The sequence below is a fragment of the Grus americana genome, chromosome 17 (genome assembly GCF_028858705.1).
Source record: "Grus americana isolate bGruAme1 chromosome 17, bGruAme1.mat, whole genome shotgun sequence".
Lineage (NCBI taxonomy): Eukaryota > Metazoa > Chordata > Aves > Gruiformes > Gruidae > Grus > Grus americana.
The window spans coordinates 7,200,650-7,226,540 of record NC_072868.1 but is presented as its reverse complement, the minus strand read 5'-3'; the positions used below and the strand labels follow the sequence as shown (position 1 = coordinate 7,226,540).

The 25,891-nt window shown below is 39.8% G+C and overlaps 1 protein-coding gene across 9 annotated transcripts in view; it reads right to left on the bottom strand.

Moving 5' to 3' along the window:
* EYA2 (EYA transcriptional coactivator and phosphatase 2) overlaps positions 1 to 25,891 on the bottom strand; it is a 124,058-nt gene that overhangs the window by 76,682 nt on the left and 21,485 nt on the right. The window contains exon 1 of one of the 9 annotated variants that reach the window (XM_054845728.1): positions 25,708 to 25,730. The exons of 7 other annotated variants lie outside the window; for them this stretch is intronic. The gene's annotated coding sequence lies outside the window, so the exon portion shown is untranslated. Of the gene's footprint in view, positions 1 to 22,657; positions 22,780 to 25,707; positions 25,731 to 25,891 lie in introns of those variants that run through there. One more of the 9 variants, XM_054845724.1, reaches the window with a different exon arrangement.

The following is a 25,891-nucleotide window of genomic DNA, read 5'->3' as shown; positions in this document are numbered from 1 at the left end:
AAAATCAAGCTGAAAAAAATACGATCTGATTACTACGACCTAACTTTTTTTCTGACGGCTTTAAATTCTTCAAACAAAACTGTCAAATTTGAAAACTGAGGACAACTTTAAATGACCACAAACCATGGTATGTTTTACTGGAAGATGTTTACAGCTTCAATGGCAAAACTAGCATCTTAAAGCCCACTTTGTTTCACTGAAGAGCAGTTTCCTCCTATCATGTTATATACCACTTACCCTTGGGATCACCAGCCCGACTCTCAAGAAGCTACTCTGCAATACAGCTCATCACCTCTGAGGCCACCTGTCAACAGCCACCGCTCAAGCACAATGCCAAATCAGGGGACTGCTGTAAACACAAGACTGCTGGGATTCAAAACAGCAACAGAGATGACCGCTTCATTTACAGGACTGCAAGGCAGGTCAAGAAAATTCCTTGCAGGTAGAGAAAATGGCAGCTACCTAGAGTTCACTCAAATAATCTAAGAAAAGAGTTTTATCATCTGTACAGATTAGGAAATCCAGCTGCAAGTAAAAACCAACTTTAGCTTCTTGGACATTTGAGAATAAGCTTACATGTGCCATTAAGAAGGTGACTGCCTTGGACTTGAAACTCAGATTTGATCTGCAACATCCCTAGCTCAAAGGCAAATTTCTCTCACGTGCACGTGACTTCAAAGGCCCTCACTCTTTCACAGCCCAGAAGAGCAGCCCAACAGCCTGGTTCAACAGTTGACATGTTTCCTGACATTGGATTAACTTTAGCTCATTGCCTTCAGCAGTTTCTCTCTGACACTTTTATGGAATAACTTCTACAACAGACAAAAGAATCAAAATAATTTCCTCCCTCCAGCTACTACAGGATGGCACAGATATGACCAATTCACTCATAAGTAGCATGCAAAGATACTCTTGCTGACCCCCACTGTTTGCAGTAATGAGCTTCCAAAAAAAACCCCCAAAACTCCAAAACAAAAAAAAAAAACAAAACAACAACCAAACCCAAAAACCCCACTAAAAACCACTGTGCAAAATATCTGAATGCAGTGCTTGGCTTCCAAAGGAAATACAGCAGCTCACCTCTTTTCCCTCTTTTCAGAATAGTCCTGGTAACTCTAGTGAAAAACGAGAAAAAAGGAGAGTGTGCCTAATTTCAGGGGCGTTTTTACTAGTGCATATAGAGGAGTAAAAAAAAAAAAAAAAATGGAGTAAAGGGATCTGAGCTCAGATGACTTACAGTATTACAGTACTACATGAATTTCCCTGAACTACTAATTAGAGAGGCACCTTAAGATACTAACACCAACAAAAATGCAGTTAGGAAAAAAATTTGCTTTTTTCTCAAGTGGCATTGTCAGAAATGGCAAATTTGATGCCACAGTCCAGTGGCTAGGGCTCTCATTAGGGAGACTTGGACTCAGTTCTGTGTCAGCCACACGTTTCCTGTTATCAGAGTATTTTACAAAGCCAACTCATATTTAATCTGCTTGCCTCTATTTCCCTTCTCTGTAAAGTAGGGATTACTGCTTTTTTCCACTTCTGAGCATGGTGAGCTCAAAACCGTGAAGATAATGTGCTCTGCTCAGGTAAGACAGCACAGGGGTGTGAGGGAGAAAACTATACAAACAGCAAAGACAGAAAAACAATGCTACACTTACTAAAAGTGCCACAAACCCAGCATATTTCTGAGTTTTCCTTACAACTTCACAACCCTTCTCTGCTCATCTGCCAATGCAGAGAGCAGACACTGCCTGCAGTTGTCAATACAGAACAGAAGCCTAAGTATCACATTCTTATTTTCTCCTAGACCATAAAACATCTCCCTTCCTTCCTACATCCAACGTTTGCATGGCTAAATTTTCCCTTTAATTCACATTTGGCTGTGTAACTCTTCTATCCCAGTCATTCTACCCCAGTTGGTCTGTTTCTACCCTTGAGCAATAGGTGCTAGGTATGTTGTGCATCTTCTGTTAGCACATGTCCTACCATGGTTCACATTAAGCATAACCAATCTGCTAACCCCTGGACAGCTGCTGGTTTTACAGGCTGTCATCACAAAGACTGTTTGTGTGCCTGCTGGCAGGATTCTGATTCTTTAGGAGCCCAGCAACCAAATTCATTCAGTTCAGCTGCAAACTTAAGCATGGAATTGAAATGTCACAATTAAGAGAACCGGTTTTGCTTAGTTTAGTTTCTCTTCACAAACTAACATCTTAAAATCCTGCATCTTTCACTTCTAACATAGTTCCTGAAGGTTAAGAGGGTGCATTTTCAACAAAAGATATCACAGAGTAAATGGGTACAACAATGACCCCAAACTGCAAGCTTTCACAAGAGAGGACAGCCTGTACCAGAACATCTCCCTCTAAAACTGGGCTAGGAACTACTTCCTTAGTGCATATGTGCTTGTTGTCAGAAGAGTGGAAGCTGAGAGACAAAAATCAGTGAGGAAACAACACAAAACCAGAAGAATGTGTGACAAAAAAAGTAAAAAAAAAATAGTTCCTGGGATATGGGCCTGAGAAAAGCCTTTTGAAATGTTATGCAGTACTACTGAAAAACACAATCTGTTCCTTTTGGAGCACTGGAGAAAAAAACAAAACTAAAAACACCCTTTCAGTACAATTCATAAACAAATAAAACAAGTTTCTGCTAGAATTACACTCTGTCTATTTTCCCCTATCACGGGACTGTCCACAAAAAGTCAAGTTTCTGGCTTGTTGAGGAAAAGGTTAACAACATCTAATTGAAAAAGGCAACTTTTTCCTTGTCCTGTCATACACCACTTTGCCAGTAAATATGCAGGACAAATACTTTGAAAAGCTTAACCAAATCACCTTAACCAAAAATGTAGGTTTTAAAAGCAATAGCCTGACACTGAGTGCTATGAGTTAAGATTTTTCTCAAAGCTAAACATACATTTTTCCATACAAGCAGATGAATCATGGATATTTTAAGGAGTAGTTTATTAAGCACAACATAGCATATCTCCAACTCAGCTCTATAAAATGTGCTGTACAAAGCCTTAAAAAGCACTTATATTTGGAACTTGCTGGCATCCACTGGCACATGAAAAGATTGAGAGAACTAATCTAAGAGCTGTCTTGAAACACAACAGATTTATACCATGGGCTTAGTCATTAACTGTAGTTATCTGACTTACACCAGAACACAAAATGAGTAGTGGTGGTCTCTGGGCTAATGTAACGTATGGCAACACCCAAAATACACTCTCCTGACTCCAGGTTGCTGAATTTAGTTGCACTGCTTCTTAGTGCAAGCATTCAGTTTTGGTTAATACAGAAGTGTAATCAAAGAAAAAAGCCAAATAAAGGCTACATACAAGTCAGTTTATCAAATTACAGAATGGTCTTTTGCACTGCTGAATTTGCAGGCAACACCCAGCAACTAAAAACTGGCATGATTTAATAGTCCAACACATTTTGGGTTTTTTTGTATATGCTTATGTTTATTTTTCAAAGAGGAAAAAACATCAGAGAAGCAGTGGTATAAACATTATCCTTAGCTGTGTGGAAACTTAGATCTAAGTATGCATTCAAGAGTGCAATGCATGGGAAATACTGCTAATTGGTTTTAGAATTCAAAATTGAAGGTCGGTGAATTCAAGAGGAAAACAGAGTTACATGAATACTGCCTGAATCTATGAATAACTGAGTGTATAAATTAAATTCTAGAAAGGCTGGCAAAATTATCCTCAGTTACACCAAAACTTTGGGTTCATGCCAAGAAAAGAACTATGGTTTTTGACAGGAGTACTCAGGTGGGCAGAACTTCAGGTTTAGTTCTCACTCCAAAATGGGGTTTTCCTGTGGCCTATAAAAATACTGCACCTCCTACCATCTCTACTCTTCCTTACATTAGAGCAGCCTGATGACCGTTTGCACTCCAGGGATGGAGGATGGCAGAGATGTTATCGACTTGGAAAGCAACTGAGAAAACTTCTGTGGATGCTTCCTGCGAGGATGGAAACTTAAGATGTCAGAACCAGAAATCACTCCTTCCTCATATTCTGCCAATAGCATAAGTCAAGCTGCTAAGAAGCTTTTCACTGTCATTTTGTTTAAATATTTTTAAAGACTGCTATCAAGGACAACATTGAGGTAATATGAAAGCTGAGCCTGGCTTCTCATCTCCTCTCCACCTCCCATCCCCCAGGCCCCTCTCTCTGCAGTTTATTTGGCAGAAAGGCGTCGCACAGCATCTCATCCAACATTGCTACAGGAGTGTTCCTGAACATGATTAATTTGCTAATGATACAAATCTCCAAATAGCGTGTTAGTACTGCTGATGATTTATGAAATACCAAAGATCATTGTCTCACCAACGATAAGCTCTTTCAAGCTGGTGGTTTTGTATGAAACCTCTTGCAATTGCTAAGACCATTCTCATCTCTGCATCGCTCCCAGACAGTGCAGAAGCAGAGAGCTGCAGCAAGGATTTCTTTAATGAATTGCAGGTTATGTATACACACAAATAATACAGAGGGTCAGATAATAAATTCTTGCATACTTTCATATGCAAAAAGCCCAGAGTTTGCTTTGGAACAGAGACAAGCCTCACTGGGCAAACACTCTGCTTGGTCTGCTCTCCTCCCAGGATGCAAGCGCGCATCAGCAATTGCAAAACTAGGAAACATGTTCCCTTTCCTCAATTACTCACAATATTGCCCTTGGCACCCCAATAGCCCATGATACATGAGTAGAGATTCCAAAAATAGTCTCAGAAACTTCACTAGTTTTTCATGTTTCTTGGGCAGATATTCCCTATGTCGTACAATGCACCTGAAATCCATAATATGACCCCCACCCCCCTGCCCCAGTTACCCTAGCCCCAGCATCCTCTTGAGCAGAAAACACTAGTGATACCAAAATGCCCTCAGTTATGATTTCATCAATCACATATAGGATATGCTTTTCTTCTTGGAGCAACATCTGCAGTCAGCTTGTGGTTTCCTTGTGTTTATTCAAATTTATGCAGACTAGCAGTTATTTTTACCTATGTGGAATAATCACAGATAGCTGAAAATATTTAAGATGTGAGATCTTCACCATGACCAGCCAAGAATCCTATGGCTGCTTTTTCTACTCTGACAAGTTCGCCCTTGCTTAACAGAAGTACTTCAAAATTGAAATAGCAGAGATTTATAGGACAGTTTTGGAACTTTTCCTGAATCATATGGACCGGCATTAGCTACTAATTCCTATAAAAGCAGTCTACTACAAGATACCTTTGCTAAATGCCATTTGAGCTTGTTTTTCAGTTGCTACCTTCCCACAAATGTGCTGTGTTTCCAAAGGGTGTGGTTAGCTCTCTCCCTAGTGCATTTACTGGTCTCCAATATGGGTGTACTGAGACATGGTTGGAGGTCTAGCCAGTCTCATTGTCTATAAAATAACCCATTAATTTGTAAGCATTAATAAGCATGCCACCTATCAAGGTGTGCATGCCTAAGGTTAGCTGGGGGGGGGGGATTTTCCACTAGCAGTGTCTCCAAAGCCAGATGTTTGAAACACCTGGTGTGCCACAAACATGGGGTCATTCTGGGCCTGCCCTGCATGCTTTCCCGGCACAGAAAAAAGTCAGCCTGGTCAGATTTCTACATGCAAACAAGTGATTTTTACATTGCTAAAAAACCTTCTCAATCCTATCGCTACTCCTCTATCCATCCCTCATGCACATTTACTTCACTGAAATATTTCAAAGAATCCCATTCAATAATATTTCAATTGTATTTCCCTGCACTGTTACCAGTGTAGAAGCTCCTCTAAGGCTCTCCAGGTTAAGACATTGCACTGAGACCATCTCAAATCACCTCCAAGTTACTATTCCAAGCCAGTGAGAAGTATAAAACCTGAATTTAGAACCTGAATACAAAGAGAAGTAACAGGCAGGAGGACACAAGATTTGGGAACCCAGTAAGAAATCCAGCCCTTCCATTCATATCACAACTAAAAATGACAATCCAGAATTGAACTACATGTAAACTGTCTAATAACTGTCATGACTTTTTTTCCTTTAGCACAACTGATCAATGTGTATGCATTTAACACTAGGGCACTATCAGTTATAAAACAAGGGTTGTACATTTGACAGAACAGCAGTTTTAAAACTGCAGTTTGTTTTGTAAATCAATGTAATTCTGGTTGCCTTTACATATACTTGTTTAAATGTACTTCTGTGCTCAGACAAGCCTCAGATTTGGTTGTTTCAACTCTACAGTTCTGTCCATAAGCTTGTAAAGCCATTATTGCCACAGAAACCTCACAGGAACAATAAAAAAACCCAAGCCACCTGAAAACAACTTATCTTCATCTGCATGCACACAGATTTACTGAAAAATATGCGTGCAATCAAGCTACAATCACCTCTTAACACTAACAGCAATCTATGATGTCAAAGATCACCTGCAAGTTAGGCCATGCATTAGGCTTTTAAAACTACTAAACAGTTCTTTTAACTCCAAATGGGCTCCTCCTTGGTACTCTGCTTCCAGCCTGAAATGAATTGTAACTTCAGTCACAGAAGTAAGGCTCCAGTACCAACACTGCTGCACTCCTGGAAGCAGAAATGTTTGAGCAAAGGTGAGGAGGTCAGACAAGGGCAAAGTCCAAAGTAATTTCAAGTGGTTCAACTAAGTAGGGCAGGCTAATGGGAAACCATTTTAATTTATTACAGTCATCCCTGGTGAATAAAAGGACAACGTTTTTCTTCAGCAGCTTGATTACAAAGCAGTAAATCCCTCTGTGTATATAAAAGACCTACGAACAGTATAGATCAAATGTCAAAAGAAGGTTTGCACTATACATTATATGCAGGAGGAAATATTAGAGTTGGGAACAGTTTTAGATAGTCAATCATTCTCATTTTCAAGTTTTCCAACATATATTCTCTGTATAGGAACAGACACATGTACATAATTCTGCCATTCCTATCTACAAAGACACAAAGTAATGAAGTTTTTGCAGCACACGTTTTTGGACCTTCCCTTTCCAAAAAAACTTGAGAAACATGCTCTTGAACACAGAAACATATCATGCTGCTTCAAGTACTGGCTGCAATCTTTACTTTTTAGACTCTAGGCAGCAGTAAAGTAGCAAATAAAGCACAGGTCAACGTGACGATGTACTTCAGCAGCATAAACACCTTGAAGTAAGAATGACACCAGAAAAGGATTTTCTCCAATTGCTGACAGGGTTTTTGTTCAGTGTATCAATTTCTTTTTCCCTGAACAATTGCCAGTTCTGATAGACCCATAGGCCTGCATACAACCAAAAACTCTATTTCATTGCACTGGTCTAAGATGGGATTGAAAAACATTTAAAACAGTGAAAATTGCAACTTCTTCTTTTAAAAAGAATTTTTTTTTTTTTTTTTTTTTTTTTAGTGAGAAGCAGGATTTCTAGGCTTAGAAATAAAACATTCAGCCATTAGGAATTATTGAGCTTTCCCAAAGCTGTATAATTTGGAGGCAAACCCCAAATACTTGGTTTACTTTGTAACAGAAAAAGGACCTGGTCATGGCAACTTTAAACTTGTGTCTGTGCTGGTTTTCCACACATTTTTCTCTGCTCACAAGAAATAAATATTCTGAGGCAAGAAGCACTTTAGTTACACCTACATACAGAGTAGTGGGGCTGGAACCTCTACTTGCTGCTGTAATACACCAGCCACCAAATACTGTCTGAACCATAAAACACCTTTTTGTAAAGCAATTTCAGTAATGCTTGCTACACAGTTTTGTCAACTCAAATTATCAGAAACCTTTTTGTATTGAGTTGGCCTTTTGATGAAGAACATCAATCAGTCCTACAACTCTGGAAGCCCTTGGGGTATAAATCCTCGCAGCCCCCAGGGACTACTTCCTAGAGAAGTTATATGATGTCTTAGCATGTGCTTGCAATAGGACAAGGGGCCTTCACAGAGGTCTGGGGACATGATCACATTACCAAGAGCTCAGCTACAGAGCAGTAACACTCCTTGTGAGCGTTATTCACCTTTTCCTAACTAAAGGACAAAACGCTCCTGCTGCTGGCACCTACTGCATACCTGCTTCATCAGACACTCATATCAACACTTCTCAACTTCACTGTCTTGAACTAACACTGTTAAGTTGCACCCTCAATCAGGTTTTGGAAAGATCAGTACTGTCTTCAATGAACTTTTCTATACAGCAGCAAAGTTGTATGCCACAGACATAGTGTAATTTTTTAAGATGTTGAATTTTTAACTTTCGAGTCATTTATTGTCAATAAAGAACTTTACAGCAGTTTAGACAGGTTGATATCAACTCTTGGCCAAAGCAGGCTCTATTGTTTGTGTTCTGTCTGCCCACAACACTTCCTGTCATTTCTATGGGCTAAAATGTTCTTTTCTGTGGTTTTGCAAAGTGTCCATCCTTGCTGTGGACTATACAATAACAGTGGGGTTTCATCTCATATATGGGGCTCTTTCAAGCTCATGGGGAACAAGGGGAAGGAGTGAGAACAACAGGGGATGGGATTCAAAGCTGACTAAATCAATGTTTCTTTGATCCTTTGGGATCAGGATGCTGTAAAAACATAGTTATTAGAACTGTGAATTTATTGGTGAAGGAGTTGGTTACTGGCACTGTATTTCAGCATGAACTTACATTATGGTACCAAGTACAAAGCATTCATTCTGTTTGTAGCTATGAGAATTAATCTTTTCCATGTGCAGAGAGGCTGTGTGATAATTTAACCGAGACTCCCATTGGTAGTCTGGGCAAGCACTCATCAGCTGCAGGGCTTTCAACAATACACGAGCAACAGCTCCAAGAGCAAATGATGTAACTAATGTCCCTCTGAGCACTACCAAGCAGGACTAGAGTGGTCTGCTCATTTCAGGGTTTTCATCCAAGTAGGTTGTCAAAAACCTGAAACTAAAAGGTGAGCTTCTCCCAAAACACTTCAAATGCTTAACTTTGGACAGGATTCAATAACTAATGGACTTTGAATGAAATTGTATGTTTCTAATATCTTGCATTTGTCTCAATACCAAGGAAAGGTCTGATCCTGATTATTAAAAATGAAAAAGTAATTTGAAATGTTTATGTGGATGGCAGCTTTATATGCAGGATAGAAATGCTCCAACTGCCTTTTCAATCCAGCTGGAACGAAGTTTTCATTTTTCTTTTTTTGTGAAATTTCATTTATTATGAGTACTATGTCTTAGTAAGGCAGCTGTTGGCAGCAAGCTGTGAAATTAAAGTTGAGCTGGTTAGTACTGAGAGCCAAGCTATAATATACTTTTGTCAAAGAGAAGTTTTTCTTGTATATATGTAACCTACATTCAGTAATTAATATAGCTAGTCAGTCAATCCTACCAACCCCACTTGAAGGGAGAGTTAATGCTACTTTAAAATACAATTTCCAAATGGCAACCGAAAAATTGGGATTGCTATAGCTTATTTCTGTGAGGTCTTTAAGTAACCAATGCACCAATGACTTCAGAAACCCAGAAATTAAGGACTCCTGATTCTTATCACTGTCCTACTAACATGGTGTTAGATTTTGGGCAAGTCATTTCTGACAAGATCTCAAATGGGAATGAAGTCAGGATCAGCGTGTTACTATTATCCACTGAGGATGTCACACACAGCCTATACCTGAAATCATCCTGGGCTTCCTACAACTGGGGCAAGAGCTCTTATTGTTCAATATACAACCATGACTTTCCTCCAGCTTCTCTCTCTGTTTGTCCTGGTCTCAACTGAAATAGAGTTAATTTTCTTTCTAGTAGCTGGTATAGTACTGTGTTTTGGATTTAGAATGAGAATAATGTTGATAATACAATGATGGTTTTTAGCTGTTCCTAAGTAGTTGTAGTGCCTACACTAAGTCAAGGACTTTTCAGTTTCTCACACCCTGCCAGGTGCACGAGAAGCTGGGAGACCACAGCCAGGACAGCTGACCCAGACTGACCAAAGGGATATTCCCTACCATATAACGTCATGCTCCATATATAACTGGGGAAGCTAGCCGGGAAGCAGATTCGCTGCTTGGAAACAGACTGGGCATTGGGTTGTTGGTGGTTTTTTTCTTCTGTTGTGGTGAGCAATTACATTTGTGCACCACTTGTTTTATTATTATTGTTGTTATTACTATTATAATTATTATTCTCTTCCTTTGTTATCCTATTAAACTGTCTTTATCTTAACCCACAAGGGTTTGTTTTTTTTTCTTCATTCTCCTCCCCACGTGAGGGAGTGAGAATGGCTGCGTGGTGCTCAGTTACCCGCTGGGGTTAAACCACAATGCTGTCTTAAAAGAAAGCAGCAGTAAACTTCACATCTTGTTCTGAACCTCCCCTGGAATGTGCTTAAGATGCACATTTCAAAAATACCTACTCAAAAGTGCCCTTGGGAACCAAGGTGAAGGGGCAGGACAAGACTTGGCAGGTGCTGCTGGAAGTCCAAGCCAGCTAAGGGTTGGAATTTTATATATATAATGCATAAATAAAAGAGGGAACATGAAAAAAAATGCCTAAACTAAAGTATCAAGCTGTTTAATCCTCAACTAAGTTGACTACACATTATAAATTGACGACTTTCCCAAATTGTTGCTTGGAAGTTCAGTTATCACAGGTCATAAGCAAAATTGTATCATCCTCTGTCTCAGGATTTGATTAGCTTCAAATGACTGTAAAAATTCAAAGACCTGACTTCTGACCAAAGATGCAACCCTGTCCTCTCCCCAGCCCAGCCACAAACTCCTGTAGACTCCTGCAGCCATACGAGTCTGTTTACAGACAGACCAAACTGATTTTTTTTTTATTCTGGTTTTCTTCTCAGCTGGATCAGCAAGTTGATCTAGTTTGAAGCATGTCCAACAGCACCAAGACAGAGGAGGAGACAGGAACATGCAGCCAGGCTGAGGAGGCCACTTCTTTCGATGTCAACACAGCTCTCAGTCAGCTTAATCCAGTCTTGAAACCACACTTGCAATCTATCAACACGACTGCTGTAAAGAGGGTCCCATTGTTCACATGGTGACTGTAGTTCTAATGCCAAGTAAGACAGTCTGCCCAAATTACTCCACTACTTAGGTGACAGGGAAGTACAGGTAGCTGTAAACACAGGATTACAATTAAATACTCCAATACAGTTGAAGTTGGCACCACTTCTACTATTTTAATGCTAACTGACAAACATTAATTTAACATGGCTTTGAGGACTATGCCCACCCCACCTAATCCATAAACTACACTCATGTGCAGACTTTGAGTCAGCAATTCTTTCTTGACATCTACTTTAGGTATTTGCAGCACTGTCCTATTTACAGGAGTGTCAAACTACTTTGGGGGTTTACTTCATGTCATGCATGCACCTTGCAGCCATCTACTGCAGTTAAAAACAGAGCCCAAAAGCTCTACTAGTTAACTAGAAAATTAAATAGCATTTAGGAATTGGTGGGAGATTGCTCACTGGTGTTTAGTATCAGTGAACATAGCGGCTGGCTACAGGGTACTTGTAAGTGTTTTTAAGCAGAAGGTGGCTTGGCAGATTCCTTCTCCATGCAATTCTTTTTCTGAAGAGCTTCTTAACGGATAAGCATAGGGTTTTACTCTTCTGAGATTACACACATTGTTAAAGACAACTGGATCGTATCTCTTTGGTATAAAAAAAATAATCTGACTTGTCAGTATCTAGAGAGTCAAAATCCTCAGATCAAAATGCACTTAGTATGTCCATGAAAGATGAGAGCTGGTGGCCATCACTCCACAAGTAATGCCTCAAAATACAAACTCAGATTTACAGCACTATAAAAATACAAGGCTGGCAAGAAATTGCAATGAGAATAAAACACATATGAATCATCCATACAACTAATTAAACATGAAAATTGACTTTACACTTACCTTCACCATTGTAAATTAACATTCAGCAGAACAAATTTGAGCAGTGTATTTTGGACATTTACAATCTGGGAGAAATATTTCTTTTAAACTTGTGTCAGGATAACAGAGTTTCCTTTCCAAGGACTGATGATTTCAGGCCTTCTTAACTGAAATGAAAAATGCTTAAGACTGAACACAAGCCTTGGTTGACAGCACTTAAATGAGTCTGGAAATCTTCAAATTTACAACATCGGGATCTGCTGTGTAACTTCTAGGCTAAGACTTCAGGGCAAAGCATACCTATTTTCAGTCAACTCAAGTTAAAGTAGTCGGATTTTGGCAACTAAACCCTGCTTCCCTTTTGCATGAGTAATGCAACTTCTAAGCACTTCACTGTGCACTGTCAGGGGACCATCTGAAAAATGCCTCCACAAGTCACATCCCTTTCACATTCTTCTTTACTAACATTTGATTTGTGGATTACAATCCAAACTGCACTTCCAAAGGACACAAGGGTGTATCACCCATTTGAGGCACTACAAAAAAAACAACCCAAAACCATGACAACTCAGGGCTTGATTTTCAGTGACTCTGAAAAAAGCCCAGTATGCACTAACCTTTAAGAGTATGTGCCAAGAATAATTACAGAATTTTAAGTTCCAGTGACCACAAGATTGCAGGTTCCACACTACTTCTTCTGGTAATGGTATCTGCATCAACACAGAGAGCATCCATTTGAGGAAGGACAGAGAGCATCGTGTTGGCACAACAAAACCCCTTCCTTAAGGAGACATCTGGGCCATTAATAGTATGTCTGCTGGGGGAGGCAGCACCTCGCTAGATTGGGTTTCAAACCAAGTGCTGCATGAGGTGTTGAGCAAAAGAGAATTGGCTGCAAGCAGGACAGCACACGCCTGGTGGGTTTTGTTTACCATATAGTTAAAGGACCACTGAATGATTAATGAAAGACTGACAGTTTCTTTGTAGAGTGGCAGACGATATTTTGGGGCAAGACTTTGGCTCATCAGGTTAAGCATAAAAATACTTACATAGAGCTCTCTCCTGAGCTGACTGCCATTCAAATGACTTTTCTAACTTGCTTCCCAGGACAAAAGCATAAACATAAGGCTCTCCTGAGAAGAAGCAGCCCAACAAAAATCTTAGTTTGCCAACAGAGCATCTGGTACATTAGTATGTGCAATAACACTAGCACCACGTAGTCATCTTCACTTACCACCTAGTTAGCAGCTACAGGCAAATTTTTGGCAAGATCCCTCTCAAAGTAAACCTACTTCTACAGAGAACAGCAGGATCCTTTGACCTCCTCAGACAAACTCTCCTCTGAACACTCCAGGCTCTTCCCAGGCACAGAGCAGCCATCACCAATAGGAATGGCAAGCGGCTCATAAGGAACAGATCTTCCTTTGTAGCCTAAATCAGGTAGAAGAACGATGCCATACAAGCTTGAGCTTAATGGCTTGAAAAGCCCTGAAGCCCAACATCTGAAGGAAATTGTAAAGGTTATTTAAGCCCTGGACACATGATTAAAATCAAAGGATGGCCATCATTTGATGGCAAGACCATCTCATCTGTTTCTACACTCCTGATATGAATAGATATTAATAGAATACACGCAAAAAACCCCAAACATATAAAAAGACTTGGCCTCTGGAGAGACGGGGCGGAGGACAGGTCCTCTACAGCAGCCTGTCCCATGCTCAGAGAAGTTACAAAATTACAAGCAACTTAAACCCCAAAAAACTCTCCAAAAACCAGATCTAGCAAATATAAGATCCTGAACATGGAAAAAATCATGCCCCTAGTTCAGGTAGTCATTTAAAAGACGACAACAGCCAGCACGTTACTATGTAAGGGCAAGTAGATTATTTTCGAAAAAATTCAGTCCTTAAACATCAGTAAAGTACAAGTTCAGTTTTCCGTGCAGGATGACTTGTGCCCACAAGGTGCCCAAATAGCCTTTTAGCATCAACTGAGAGACTTTTCAAAAGATGGGTCCATTTTTCAGCAACCAGGGACCGCTCGTTATTATCAGACTTGACTCTTACCTCAGCTGGGACACAGGATAAGCAAGCTGACCTCCTGCGTCACCCTTCCCTTTACTTCCCTGTTATAAAAAGCTGTAAAAACGGCAGCGATTCCCACAGGATAGGATGTGTAGTCACTCCAGATCACAGTCCGATATGAATTAATATAGTACAACAAAATCAGCACTTTGTCAGGTGTCTGTACTTGGTGCTGGCAGGGGCTGCAGGGGCCTCTGTGAGGAGAGGTGAGGGGCTGCCCCACGCCGGTTCCAACCAGCTCCACAACAGACCTGCAGCAGGACCCAGCTGAGCCCATTAGAGAAGCTAGTGGCACCTCTGTGAAAACGCATTTAAGAAAGGGCAAAACTTGGCAAGGTGGAAAGAAAAACAGGAGAGGAACAGCCCTGTGAGGCCTGCACCAAGGCCTGAGAGAAAGGCGGGAAGGAGGAGCTCCAGGCACCAGAGCAGATTCCCCTGCAGCTCCTGGAGAGACCACGCTGGAGCCAGTTCTCCTGACAGGAACTGCAGCCCGCAGACAGCCCACGCTAGAGTAAGGGAGAAGTGTGAGGAGGAGGAAGGAGTAGTTAATGTTATATATTGACCACAGTCTCCCATTCCCCACCCTCCACACTGCTCTGAGGGAGGTAGAGGAATAGGGAATGAAGGAGTGAAGTTGAGCCTGGGAAAGGGGGTACGCAGAGTTGTTTTAGTTCTTGCCTTTGTTTCTCAACATACAACGCTATTTTAATGGGCAATAAATTAATTTTCCCCAAGTTGAGTCTGTTTTGCCTGTGATGGTAATTGGTAAGCAATCTCCCTGTCTTTATGTTGACCCACGAGCTTTTTCATCTTATTCCCCCTTCAACCTGCTGAGGATGGGGAGTGGGAGAGGAGCCAGGTGGGTGTCTGGCCACGGTCAACCCACCATACACACAAAAACATTTCTTATTCACCTCAGTGCTCTGACTGAAGAATATACTAAAACTGAAAGAAACATAGTAAAACCAGTAAGTTTCCTTTCCAATGATCTGCTTAACAGAACACAAAATCTTCCTTTCCTCCAACTAACCGTAGAATGGTTGAGATTAAATCTTCCTCTCTAGCAAGAAACAGAACTATGTTAACATGGCCTAGAGTCTGCAGAACATGCCGGGGCTTCCCCTTGCTACATAAACACTTTTACCACAAAGTTGTCATGCATGTCGTTTCTAACATGTACGTTGTTTGGTGTGGTACTATTTCTTCCCAAATCTCTAACATCAGTGCAGTCCCAACACTGAATCATTACTTCTGTCACAGACATCTACTGCTACTGCGCTTCCTGAGCAACTTTTTGGGTTGTGCTAAAAAGTAGGGGAAGAATAAACCAGAAAGCCCTCAAGAAGCCAGACTGCTGTTGCAGGGGCACAGGATAGTGATATCTGCTCCATCCCAGAGCATCCATTCCTGCAGCAGAAACCAGACCAGTTCCTGCAATTCTTGCACCAGTAAAGTGGACAGAGGCTGCTGGCAGATATTCTGCTGCCACAGGCTGACACTTTGCTGCCAGTCACCTACTTCCCATTTCTAAAGCTGGTCATAAGCAGATGTCTTCTACCCAATAATCACTTTTTACTGTGCCTACTCACATATGACATGAATGCAGAATTGATTTGTTAAGGGATCAGAGACCAAAATTCTCATTCCACTCTCTCCTGGTATTGCAACATCTCATGCTCTCCCTCCTTATACTGAGCTGTTGTGAAACCACAGTACTGGAAGGACAGGAACAGAGTCAAAGTTTTGGTATTGCAGCAAAAGGCAAAATGATGACACTATGCAAGCGTCTGGACACTGGAATAGCTCTCCGCTGGGAAAAATGACTTGTCAAGACACTGATGCGGCAGAGACACACAGTGATCTTTGTTGTCAGGTTTGAGCTGTCAGTAGCTGCAGACATTTTCATCTGAACTATAAGTCTCGGACTCCATTTATTTAACATTGTGATAAAGTATAAAAGCCATCACTAAGCAGAGTGTGACTATCTTTTAACAATACAGTACCTCCTCAAACAATTACCAGGATGCAGTACGTGCAGTTTGGAGGAGAATTGAGCGCCAGCCTGGGTATTACTGCATGTCAGAGCTCCTCCTCCGGAGTCGTATCGAGTGACTTTCCTCCTCCAACACGTCCTAATGAATTCTACTGAAGCCTGCAGGTAGAATCCTTCCCCAACCATTCTGCCCTGATTGATAGCTTTAGAGCCTTCCTTCACACTGCTTCGGCTGCTTTCCAGACCTTTATTTTTCTCCTTTTTGGAAGTGTCTGCAGCAGGAAGTTGCACTCTGTTTTTTCACTGTACATTTCTCTTAAAACTGACATCTTTGCATTGTAATGAAGGAACCCCCGGGTATTAGTGACAAATTAGTCACCGGCCAAAGAATATTTTCTTTTCATTTCTATACCAGGTGGAAGATATTAACATCTCTAGAGGAAATTTGCCTACTCTGCTACAATAAATCATCACACAATTTTCTTTTAAAGTGACATAATTTTACTACCTTTAAAACTTCACCACAAATAAAGAATCCCATACTGTGTTAATGTAAGATTAAAATAGTGTTGTGAACTTGATCAGGGATACATTATCATAAAAACCATGTATTTAATTTTACTTTGAAAATTAATGTAATTTTACTCTTATATTTTAAATGTTCTTTTTAAAATAATGAATTATTCCTTTCTGAGAACCCCCAAAAAAATGTACCTACCATAGGTAGAAGTATGACCTTCCAAAAATTAGCAAAAAATCTCTTTAATTATCTAATTTAATAACAAACAGTATTTTAAAAATCTGCAGAAGATACCACACCTTCTGTAAGAAAAAGTGAAGTCTTGCACAGTGGCTATTCTTTGTTGAAGAACTTGTAAAGTAGCCAAAGTAGAGCAAAAAAAACCCACCCAAAACACTTTGGTAGTTTGCTGAAGTCACAGGCCACTGAAATATGGCAAAAAAACATTCAGTGAAGGCAGAGCTTTGCCTTTTTTTCCCCCCCGCTAGAAAGTGGTAATATATTAGTAGTAATACGTTACTAAAAAGTTGATACTCATGTTAACTTCACAACTATGCAGACTGTGTCATTTAGTGGGTTTTTCTACTTTATAAGACAGATAAAAAACTTCTAGTTTATAATTAATACTAAATACTACACAGCTGGCTTACTCGGCTTCTGATTAAATGGCTTCACATACAATTATGTGCTCTTAATCATCAATTAAGTAAATTTTCCATGTTATAATAGGCCCATTAAGTAACCCAGGCAGTGAAAGAGTTCATTTTACAACTGAAAGTAACACTAGGACCAAGACAGAAATCTAAGAGTGCTGCCCCACCAGCAAAGGGAGGGTGTCTATCAATAAATACAGTACATGAAGTCTACATGCAATTATTTCCTCTATTTGCCAAGGAAAAAATAGAGGAGAGGAAGATCAATTAAAAAGCAGAAATGTAAAACCAGAGCGTTAAACTCGACTAGATATTTAAGATCCCACAGTGCTTCTTACAAGCACAGTGCATCACTCCTCCGCTTCTCCCAGGGGAGTTCCAGCTCCAATAATTACTTTCTGTCTGCTCGTGAAGTTCAAGTTCAAAACAATATTCATTTTCCACTTCCTGTCCTAAACCAGGGCACAATGCTTCTGTGCATCATTAAGCAACCATCCCACTCCACCACAGATATGGTTAAACTGCTGTTGTGATTGAATAATCCTGATTCGTGGCAGGGGGGACTGGGGGAAGGAGAAGCACTGGGCTTTAAGAAGGAAAACGCTAGGCTCCAACATCAACGCATCTGACTTTTAGGAGCAGCATCCTTTATTACTTTCAATTCGAAATCAAGCATTTGTCTCCATCCCCCACCCTTACTTTGCAGGGCGGGCATAAATGGTGTTTCAAAACTAATCTAGCCCAGAAGTTTTGCTGCATCTCAAATATTTTACAGAAGACTCAGCTGGCTTCCTCAGTCCCCCTCCCCATCCATTTCTCCTCCCTAAATTATATTCATCTGCTTCAATGAACATGAAGGATGGTTGCCAAACAAACAAAATTAAATCATACATAATAGGCAGAATACGCCTTCTTTCAAACCACAACTTAAAACTTTCAGGTGCAGAGATACTGAAGATGGCAAAGTCATTTTAAGAGACAGTAACGGTCTGTCAAAGTTTTCATACAGAAGATATCTTACATTCCCTTGTACAGGGTTACATACATTTACAGCATTGCTGAACGATTACATATTTCAGGCCAGAGACCTAAGCTTGCCTCTTATTCAGAGAGAATTGAATTTTATTAAAAACAAGATTCCTCTGAAGTAGATATTTACACAACAGGCTACCAAGGCTAAACAAAATGAGGATTTTGATAATTTGTTTTCAATAAAAAAAAGAAAATTGGTGCCTGCCTTAATTTTCCTGCTACACACCTAACTCCACCAACACACTTAAGAGTATTAGGTCAGAGATGTTATTCCAAGTACTACGTCATATGACTGCAAAGGTCTTTCAGTGCAGGAGATTATTACATCCACTGTACCCTGCAGTATCTCCCTCTCAGGGACCTGTACTGGCTTCCCACTCAATTGGAGTTTGTTAGCTTTTGTTAACTGCTGCTGAAAACCTTCCCCAAGTTGCAAATAAGGCCTATGAGCAGCGTGGATAGCACAGAAAAACAGCTATTCCCACTGCCGTTTTTGCAAGACTCAAGCACCGAAAAGTCAATTGGACTTGCACTGACAGTGGTTAGATGTGATTCCCCCCCCCCTTTTTTTTGTTTTTACAATGCACTTGTGCAACAAGTACAGAAGATTTAAAACTACTCCCTCTCAATAATGGGCCAACCCTTATTTGGGTGAAATGACTGGGAACGGCAGTGGCAGCAGGACTGGATCTAATATATTTACCCACAGTTAAACACAAAGAAGGAGAAAATTTATCTATTTTGCCACAAATTTATCTATTTTGCTGACTTACTCCTAACTGTATCTCAATGGAGAGGAGTAGTATCAACATAGCACTTACCAAGCATAAGCTAGCAAAGCCCACGCTTTAAGAAATTCAAAAAATAAAGTTAGCCTATTAAAAAAAGGAAAACTTGGACATAGCCAATATAACATTCAAATGTTTTACTTATAAAAGTGTCACGTTTCATAAAAAATGGTGCTTTTTAGTTTGTTAAAGGGTAGAAAAACAATTTCTCTTTTTCAAATAAAAAGCATTGCTCAATTCTAAACAAGATTTTGCGTTGTTTCAGCCACAAAGATGGGAAAAAAATAATAAATTTGCATAGTTTACAAAACTGAAGTACACATTGTCAACATTTACTGAAAGTATTTTGTAAATAAATTTTGTCTTGACTTACAATCAAAGAATTGTCAGATAGTTACAATTAAACACTGAAGATGGTAATTTAGCACAGAAGAGCAGTCGCAAGGGGAATCAAAACTGGTGATACAGATCTATATTCAAAACTGATCAAAGTTATTTTGAAAGCAGCTGTAGGACAATTACACAGCAAAGAGCCGAATCATATGTGTCATCAAAAGACACAATTTGCAATCAATGCAAAACTGGCCTTTAAGACAGCTGATGAGCCTCTCTGCGTGGTGCGCAGACTGAGCTGTAAATAACTGGGGCCCCCAGATTGCTTTGCTTACTCAACCTATTTAAAAAACAAAACAAAACAAAAAAAAAAATCAGATGCCTACCCCACTTTCCCTTCACTGTTCCTTGTGGGTGCCTGAGTAATCCTAGAGGCATTTCCAGTTTTTAAGGCATTTGCTGAGTTTAAGAAATTTTCCCCACGTCCCCTTGTCTTTGTTTGGAAGTACTAGGCTTTCCTACTCCGGTTGAGTTTCTCTGTGAAGTCTGCCCTTTCCAGCATAGAGAGAGGCATCAACTCTCTGTGGGTTAACTAGTTACTATCTGGGCTGACTAGTATTAAATCGTTCTTTTTATTTAGGATTTTTATTTATTTATTTAGCCAGGCTGTTTTCCTTCTCAAAAGCAGAAATGGCAAATGAGAATTTCTGTACCACGAGACTGAAAGCCTAGAGTTAGGCACCAAACTGCATAAAATTACCAATTTTCTTAAACTTTTCTGCACATCTAAGAAGGGGCAATTATATCCGGACCTTCTTTAATTACTGCAGCCCAGAAAAGTAGGAGCCCATTGCCAGGAACAGGCAGCAGAGAGAAACCTTGTCCACAGAGTGACTTGACTCTGGCCAGGCTTGCAGTCTGTAGCAATGGTTTATTTAAAAACATTCCCAAAGAAGTCTATTATTGTTGAAATAATTCAAGACTTCCATTTCCCTGAATTATTAAGTGGTGTTGCAGCAAAGGCAAGTTGAGGTTCTACCGTACATCAATTTCCTCTCCAAAAAGCAGAGGGGAGATGAATGACACCGGCATTTCATACAGCACTCACGCAAAGACATGGACGTGAAAAAATCTCAGGTTTGTAACCAAATACTTTAAACCTTCATTTCCTTAAGAGGAAACCAGCCGGGAATAAGTTTGAAATGGGCTATCATCAAGGAAGTTTCTAACATCTGAAAAACAAACTTCCATCAATTTCAACCAGTCTCTGTCCATCAATAACAAACCCTTCACCTGCTTTTCAAATTGCTAAATCACAAATCATATCCAAATTCTCCCAGCCTCAATCCCATTTTCACTCTTTGCATTCAAACCTGGCAGCAACAACAGAAAAAAAAAACCCCAAAACCAGCAATCTTTCAAACAACAAAATCCCACACCCCAACAAAACATGCACTCTGCTTCTACAAAAAAATGTCAGTCAACAAATAGGCACGAATTTCACAATGGCTGAGGTCATTCCCTTTAAGTCATTAGGTTTTGTGGGTGAGTTTTCCTGGTGGTTTTAACATTGGTTTCTGTGATTGCAGTTATGCTTATTTATGCATTTAAGGCATATGATCTAATACACTTAGGTTTAACTACTTCATTCTTTTGACATTCTTTCCAAATTATAAAAAGGATTCTTGGTGTTTTCACTGCCTTGGTAAAGAAACAAAATTGCTGTCCACATAATTTCTTAAAAATACAGAACAGAGTAAGTACTTGTTGAAAATAATTCAAAGAAAAAAAAAACCCAACACACAACCCTACACTAGACATTCCCCCCAACATAACACTTATTTTTGTTGTCTCTCTACCCTTCTGAGGGAACATACTATTTTTTAGAAATAGCTGTTTTGCTGGCTTTTTTAAAACAATATTCAGGCCCTCAGTGTACTTCAGATACAACTTATAATCAACACAGAAGTTCAGTTTATTTTTTTAAAATCCCTTCTATTTTTACTGTTTTGCTTTTAAAAAACTGCACATTTGCGGTATGCTTCATTCACATTGCATCTTCCACAGCCACTTTGATCTCTACAATAATGCTCATTTTATTCAATGCCTTTTAGTTATGATCTACCGGGGGTCCTTGCTTGACAAAAATCATGGAAGTCAATTTTTTTTTTTTTTCCCCAATGGAAATTTAAATTATCTTCTTCCTCCAAGACAAAAAAAACCCAAAGAGTCCCCGCCACCCAAATCAGGCTGGAAAAATTCACCGACTTGTCGGAAACATTCAGAAACATTTTCAAGCAGCTCAAATAAAAAAAATGAAATTGTGTATATGTGTGTGTGCACATCTCTCCCTCAACTCTGTGTGCAGTGCACGGCTATTAGCTTGTATACATAAATCATATTAAAATGTTTTAAGGAACCTTTTCAAACTTGAGGCCGTGGTTACTTCTACACAAGGTATTTCCAGTGTCCCTGATACTGTTTGATACACCAAAGCACGTTTCTAGCCAACAGAAGACAGAGGGGAGAGCACCCCACAAGCTTTGCAGAGACAGACAGGCCCGTTCCCACTCTGTCCCCTGCAGACACGTCCTTCTCATGGCTCTCAGCTCGGCGTCACCTCCAGGTACAGCTGTTTTGAGTCCGAGCGTGACCCAGCCACACCGACAGTGACAAAATGTTACTCAACAGCACACAAAATACTCTGAACTTCCCAAGCCATCAGACCCCATCTCCCTGACTCTGTAAAATACCGTGATTTACAGCCACGCACTTTGCGGGCACCAAAACAACATTCCGGGTTCCCTTCTTCCCTGCTGCTCCTCCCTTTCCAAGCCGCTTCTTCTAATCGAACCCCAACTAAAACAATCCTCCACAAATTACAACAAACATTCCTTAAAATTCCCCATAAACCTTACCGCAGCCCTGCGGCAGAGTTCTGGCTTTCCACAGAGCCCCTGTGCATAAACGCGAGGGAAAATACCTTAGCACGGCACTAACGAAGCATTTCCCGGAGACAGCAGAGGTGACAAACAGAATGAGAGCAAAGCCAAGATGCCATCTCGACTTCAGGCAAACAACCTCTTCTGACCTCTGGCAGCTCCCACACACTATTAAACAAAAAGTATTCTCTCCATGTTAATGAACCATGTACAATCTAACAGATAACGCTGATGTTAAATAAACATGTTTGTATCTGACTCCTAATGCCAGTACTTAAGCAGCTGCAGACAAATAATTTTAAATGGGAAGGATTATGCCCATGTAATCTTCCTCCTCTCATTTTACACACCTTTGAAATAATGCAAATACAGAATTAAAGCCCAAATAGAAAGAGTGAGTGAAAAGTGGTTTGACTATTTTAATTAAATACTCACTCTGTGACACACTCAGTGGAACCATCTACGCAGTGACCACTATTTTGGATCCAATTTTCCTCTCACACCTCCTGCAGCTGTAAATCAAGAGCAACTGAACAGCTTGCCGAAGAAGGGAACTGGATCGGGTTTTGTATGCTGTGATCAAAAAATACTTTGTGAGATGACTGCAGAGTCCCAAATCCTTATTCTGCTTTCTCCTCCCTCCTGCTTCAATACTCTGGTAGCACCAAATCTACCTGCAAATGGCAACACCTCCAGGCCCCAAATGACCCACCCAAGATGAGCAATTATTTGCATCCTAATTGAGGGGCTTATCCTCACCTGATTAAAACAAGGTGTTTGTTAAACATCATTACTTGAGTTAAGATCTGCAAATAAAGATGAAGTATTGTTTTAAGAATTAGACTGCCATAAACAATTGTTTTCTGATGAAACCTCTAAGCAAACTCCCAACCAGGACGGTCTTTCTGGCTTTTCAGTAGAAAAGGGAGGGAAAGAGATTTGCTGAGTTCTACCTGTTCATACCAAAGTTAGTATTATGCCAAGAGGTTTGAGTAGTTATACCTTTTTTAAAGTAGATACACACTTTTTAAAAAAAATATTATCTTGCACTTTTTACTAAGGTAAGCCACTGAAAAGGAGTATGTATCTAAAACATGAATGGCTTTAATTTTATATGTGCCATTGTTTATAGCTCTGAACAGATTTTTTGTTCCTCCTTGGTATAACTAATTTTCTGTCCCATGTAGTACTATTTTGTGAAATTTAATGAAAAGAACCCGATTGTTAGTCCAGGAGACCACACCATGTACTAATCAAGTTTCTATTGCTGTGAATAATACACATGCATGCAGTAACTACACATTGAAAATGGCAGTACAAGATTTCCCTACTTGATCTACCAAATGAGCCCTCCACTTATGGGACATATTTAAAATCTTCATAATAAAACTGCAGCATTCCATGGTTTATGAAAAGTATTTGAATTTGCAACTTCATTTAACAGTTTGTCCCTAATAAAAGTTATCCCAGTCAGGCAAAATTAATTAAAAAATATTTTCTTAGCATTCTAAGTTTTTTAAGCTAGTTTTCACAAAATTTTAAAAGCATTTTTCACTGCACAAGTAATCTTAACAATCATTTCCACAGATTAAGTCTAACAACCTGTGAATTTATTGCAGAAGAAATTTACTGCAAGGAATAATTAGTCTTCAGCACTGTTCTTGCTTGTTCTCCAGTTGAAGACACCTTAAAACCACCTAGTTACCGCAAAATTTGGCACAGAAGAAACAAGTCTTACAGAAGAGAATTACAGCTGATTTCAGAATAGCTATTTTACTACTACACATCATAAATAACAGTTGGGAAGACAGCAGAAAATTACTAACTTCTTTAATTGTTTTCTTAGTCCACAGTGTGTACATATACACACTGACATACAAATACAGCCACATCGACTTCAGGAGGATGCCTTACAGGCTTGAAGTTAGACATGCAACTATTTTTTGCAAGATTAATAGTTAAATTATTTAACTTTCAGAAAATCTAGCACATCGACCACCTAAGCACAACACCACAGCAACACAGGAGATTCTTCAAGCGATATTCTGAGATCAAGTTCTTTGTACGAATACCGGAGTTTAATTCCTTTGTACAATCAAGGTGTACCTACACACATCATGCATTTGAATATGGGACTTATTGTTGGAGGGGGAATTATCAACAACATTTTTATTTTTCCCTAATGAAGCTTTTCTAATGAAATTTAAGACTGCCAAGGTTGTGAGATATTTGAAACAGGAGCCCATTTCAAACATTTCAACCAAATAATGGTGATAAGGTTAGTGAGTCGTGGGAATCGAGTCTCAACAGTCTTTTAAAAGAAAATGAGGTGAGCGGACTGAACAAAGCAAAGCAAAACAAATCAATGAGCATAAAACCAAAAGAGCGCACCGCTTGTTATTTAGCCAAACGTTTTGACTGGTTGGTGGGGGAGCAGAAGAGGCACAAGAATTGCGTGGACAATTTGACTCAGTAACTTTCCAATTTAGTTTTGCATCACACAAACTTTTTTTTTTTTTTGAGAGATGTAAGTTAGAATAATTAAATCAAGTAATCAGCTGCTATGCCATTTCAAGTGAATTTTCAAAACATGCCTAAAAAGTTTCTGGAATGTTTCCAAAACTGCGAGCACTGATTATTTTCAAGACATTTGTACTGCAAGTCTTTCCTACTTGCATGTGTAACATTTGAGGCCACATGATACCTTGAATTTCAAAGTAGAAATAAAAATTCAGCTATGTTTAAGAATATGAATGGATTATTCATGTCAAAAAGGACAGGGAGAAAGAATTTATCCTGTCTTAGCAAAAAGTAACACAAAACAACACAACACTGAATGTATGAAAGGATCTAAGAAACGTTAGTTTAGACACAGAACAACTAGTTTAAATATATGCCATCTTTTGTGGACCTGACCACCCTAATGCACACAGATATAGGCAGGCAAAAAGAATTTAGACATGCTTCCTCAATATACTGGGGGGGGACGCTTCTATGGATGGCACTGCAGAGATAAGAAATTCTCAGTAAATTCATAAACTCCATGAGAAAGATTAAACAATAAACCATTCCTGCCATTGCCTTTAACAGCGCTAAGGGGTGTGTGCATTTGGTACTACGCTGAACAAAATTCCTGTTAATAAATTTGATGTAGACCAATAAACTGTTTATTAGTTAACCATATGTATTTTAACAATTACAATTTTATACAACAGAATACATCATTACTTAAAATGTCTGAAAAACGGTAGATGTATAGCATGAATAATTTCCTTTAGACGCCATTCACTGGGCTCAAGCATAATTTAACACTCAAAAAAAGTTTACTTAAACTGCATAAATCACAGTACAAGTTTCCCTCGTACGAGCAATAGCGAAAAAGAGCATTAACTCATTTTATTTAAACGCATGCTTCAGGTTTGAAAACAATTACTAAACGAACCCAGTTTTAAGGTGAAGGCAAACGCTACTCATCAATTAACCACCTCGGTTAATTCCTGGTCACAACTTCGCAGGCAGGACCTCAACGCGCTGCCGCGCTTCACGCCACCGACGGCACCACAGTGCGCCCAGACCTGCTCCGCGGCCGCGGAGGGCGGCTCACCGCGCTCCCCAGCGCCGCCGTCCCCCGACGGGTGTCGGGGCGAGGGCCTGGCTCCGCGGCAGCGC